Source organism: Triticum urartu, chromosome 6A, assembly GCF_056163025.1.
Source record: "Triticum urartu cultivar PI428250 chromosome 6A, HENAU_Tu73, whole genome shotgun sequence".
NCBI lineage: Eukaryota > Viridiplantae > Streptophyta > Magnoliopsida > Poales > Poaceae > Triticum > Triticum urartu.
Window position 1 is genome coordinate 40,952,902 of NC_141878.1, and position 4,735 is coordinate 40,957,636.

Here is a 4,735-nt window from a genome sequence, read left to right on the forward strand (position 1 = left end):
CTCCATAGCCATCTCATAGCTCTCAACCCAAGCCTCTGGGGGCTGATCCGTTGTGTAATTAGGCACCTTACGAGGGCCTTTGAAATCCTTAGGCAAATGCTCGTTACGTAGAGCTGGCACTAAACACGGCACACCTAGGGTTCTAGAGGTCACTCCTGGCTCCACAGATGCTGACGGATAAACCGGAGATTGCTATATTGAGCCGCTAGCTGAGCCGCCAGCTCCGCCTCCCGACGCGCCCTGCCCTGATCTACCAAAGTCTGAGCATCTACACCACTGCGCGCCGGGTCATGCCTACAAGGCTGGTTATGGTGTTGCTCGCTGCTTGAAACTGCTAGCAAGTCAATGTGCATGCTATAACTCCGGCTTGGTCGAGGGGTTGAGTCAATCAGTTCACGGCTATATGAATAAGCCGCCTGTTGAGCCATGGCTGTCTGAAGAAGCTCTCTAGCCCTCCGTGTCTCTATCGCTGCCGGAGACTCGCCTTCAACTGGGAGAGCCGCCAATCGCATTGCCGCAACAATAATATTATCCAAAGGGTTAGAATAATGACCCAGCGGCGTCGGACCATGCTGAGGCAGAGTCATATCCAAATGAGGCGCCTCAACTGCCCAGTTCACCATAGGCGGGTCACTGGTCCCTTCCCTAGGCATGTTGAAGAGGTTTCTCGCATCATAAACCAGAGGTAAGCGACTCTTGTGCCTCCTCCTCATGATGGCATTCAAAGCGTTTTGATCCATGGTAAGCCGGAATGACTCTAGCTGAATTCATCGTGCCTGAGCGTCCAAAACAGCTCGCTCCATGGACATCCTAACATTCTCACCTGCCAGTTCTTCCTTGGCTTGAGCTATCTCATCTCGTAGCTTCGCCACATCCACCTTATGCTGTTCCTGATTGTCCGGGGTCACCTCCGCCCCCATCAAAGTCGCCAAAGCCTCCAACAACTCTGTCAGAACCTGAGCCGGCGGGCGCGCAGAGCCACTAGCACTAGCCGTCGCCACAGCCGTTGAGCTGGAGCTCATAGCCACGATGGTCGTTGAGCCTAGCACCGGCTGTGTACCGGCCATGAAGATCGCAACCCTGTTCGGCGGCTCATAGGGGTCCGGAATACTGTCGCCATCGGAATAGCCCCCAAGCCGGCCGTCTTGTAGTTGATACATTGAATTGGTCTCACGGGTTGACGATTCATCATCAAAGTAGATGGCCGTCTCACCTCCAGACACGGATCCTTACTCAAATTCCGCCCCATGGATGAAACCAACAAAGGCATGCTTCACGGCGGCTTGAACCTTGGCGGGTCGTGCACACTGAGCCGTCTCGATGATGTCGGTACAGGTGTGTGGCTCAGGGCCCGATTCGCCGATCTTGCCGTTAAAGACGTGGATTCCGCCGAAGGGGACCCGGTACCCATACTCAATTGAGCCGGCCTCGGGCCCCAGCCAGCATCGTCGATGTAGAGCTTGCCGTGACGACTCTTGGTCATCCGGCCCACAGCGTTCCTTGATCCCTGCAAAGTTTCCCTTCAAGAACTCGAAACCACCGTGCGCTGGCCCCACGGTGGGCGCCAACTATCATGGACTTAACACGACAAATGTCCTAGTGGAAGGACTTAGTCATGGAGCCATCGCAACTAGGTTAGCTTAAAGGGGTTAATCGGGACAAAGGACACAGAGAGTTCATACTGGTTCGACCCCTCGCGGTGGAGGTAAAGGCTTACTCCAGTTTGACGTTGTATTGCTCGGGTTTCGATTACCAGGGAGCGAATACGCTTGACCTAGTTCTCGATCTCTTGTTTCTTGAGTTAACTAGTCGCCGAGTCACCCCTTTATATACACAGGTTGATGCCCGATGGCTTCTAGAGTCCCAGCCGGCTCATACACAATGTGTCCGGCTTGGTGACTAACTATGCTTGCCTTACAATACAACTTATACTTTATGGCAGTTCATCCTCTTGGGCCTCAACTCGCCTCTGGGTCTCGGGCCGTCAATAGGCTCGCCATGATCCGCCATCTTCAATGTATAAGCCGTCAGTGGTATGACCCGGCCCCTCCTGGGCGGGTCATACCCAATAGTTATATCCCCAACAGAAACCGTTAAGGAACGCTGTTTTGACATCCATATGCAAGATTTCATAATTGAAAATGCAGCAACTGCTAACATAATTCCTACAGACTTTAGCATCACTATGAGTGATAAAGTCTCATCATAGTCAACTCCTTGAACTTGTCAGAAACTTCTTTGCGATAAGTTGAGCTTCATAAATGGTGACATTACCATCAACGTTTGTCTCCTTCTTAAAGATCCATTTATTCTCAATAGCTTGCCAATCATCGGGCAAGTCCACCAAAGTCCATACTTTGTTCTCATACACGGATCCTATCTCGGATTTCATGGCTCCTAGCCATTTGTTGGAATCCGGGCCCACCAATGCTTCTCCATAGCTCGTAGGTTCACCATTGTCCAACAACATGACCTTTAAGACAGGGTTACCATACCACTCAGAAGTAGTACGTATCCTTGTCGACCTACGAGGTTCGATAGTAACTTGATCTGAAGCTCCATGATCATCATCATTAGCTTCCTCTTCAACTGGCGTAGGTGCCATAGAAACATCTTTCTGCGTTGCGCCACTCTCTGGTTGAAGTAAAGGTTCAACAACCACATCAAGTTCTATCTTCCTCCCACTCAATTATTTCGAGAGAAATTGTTTCTCGAGAAAGGACCCGTTCTAAGCGACAGACACTTTGCCTTCGGATCTGAGATAGAAGGTATACTCAACTGTCTCTTTTGGGTATCCTACGAAGACGCATTTGTCCGCTTTGGGTTCGAGCTTTTCCGGCAGAAGCCTTTTGACATAAGCATCGCAGCCCCAAACCTAGAAACGACAACCTAGGTTTCTTGCCAAACCACAGTTCATACGGTGTCGTCTTCACAGACTTAGATGGTGCCCTATTTAAAGTGAATGTTGTTGTCTCTAATGCATAACCCCAAAACGATAGCGGTAGATCAGCAAGAGACATCATAGAACGCACCATATCTAATAAGGTTCGATTACGACGTTCGGACACACCATTACGCTGTGGTGTTCCAGGTGGCGTCAACTGTGAAACGATTCCACATTGTCTTAAGTGATTGCCACACTCATAACTTAGATACTCTTCCCTCGATTAGATCGTAGGATTGATCTTCTTGTTACGATGATTCTCAACTTCATTCTGAAATTGCTTGAACTTTTCAAACGTTTCAGACTTATGCTTCATTAAGTAAATATACCCATATCTACTCAAGTCATCGGTGAAGGTGAGAAAATAACGATATCCACCGCACGCGTCAACAGTCATCGGACCGCACACATCAGCATGTATGATTTCCAACAAGTCACTTGCCCGTTCCATTGTTCCAGAAAACGGGGTTTTAGTCATCTTGCCAATGAGGCATGGTTCACATGTGTCAAGTGATTCAAAATCAAGTGACTCCAAAAGTCCATCGGCATGGAGGTTCTTCATGCGCTTTACACCAATATGACCTAAGCGGCAGTGCCACAAGAAAGTGGTACTATCATTATCAACTCTACATCTTTTGGCATCAATGTTATGAACATGTGTATCACTATGATCCAAATTCAACAAACCATTTACATTGGGTGCATGACCATAAAAGGTATTATCCATATAAACAGAATAACCATTATTCTCTAACTTAAATGAATAATGTATTGCAATAAAAACAATCTAATCGTGTTAATGTGATGTCTGCTAGAACTACGTCGATATTTCCCCAAAGAGGAAGGGATGATGCAGCATAACGACGATAGGTATTTCCCTCAGTGATGAGACCAAGGTTAATGAACCAGTAGGAGAACCTAGCGACACTACGTAAATAGCACCTGCACACAAATAACAAATACTTGCAACCCACGTATTAAAAGGGTTGTCAATCCCTTTCGGGTAACGGCGCCAGAAATTGGCAAAAGTACGTGAGAAAATTGTAATAAATTGATAGATTAAACGCCAAATAAAATAAAGTGCAACAAGATATTTTTGTGTTTTTGGTTTAATATATCTGAAAATAAAATCAAAGCAAAATAGATCGTAAAGGCAAATATAATAAAGAAGAGACCTGGGGGCCATAGATTTCATTAGTGGCTTCTCTCAAGAAAAATAGCAAACGACGGGTAAACAAATTATTGTTCGGCAATTGATAGAACTTCAAATAATCATGACGATATTTAGGCAATGATCATTATATAGTCATCACGTCCAAGATTAGTAGACCGACTCCTGCCTACATCTACTACTATTACTCCGCTATCCAGCATGCATCTAGAGTATTAAGACATGCCCTGGTGGGTTGTACTCCCCTTGGAGCATCCCCAGGTGCTTCTCCGGCCCACTGGATGTCTTATGGTCCAAAAAAATCCACAAAAAGTTTCGCTGCGTTTGGACTCCATTTGGTATTGATTTCCTCCGATGTAAAAATATGCAAAAAATAGCAACTGGCACTTGGTCAATAGGTTAGTACCAAAAAATGATATAAAATGACTATAAAATGATTATAAAACATCCAAAAATGATAATATAACAACATGGAACTTTCAAAAATTATTTTAATTTTTTATATTTTTATCCATTTTTTATTTTTTTTAAACACGGGTTATTGTTTTGGGATGTTACACCGGGGAGTTGGGTTTTGCGGCAAGGGACGAGCTGGGTAACTTTTTGGCTGCCGCGGCGGG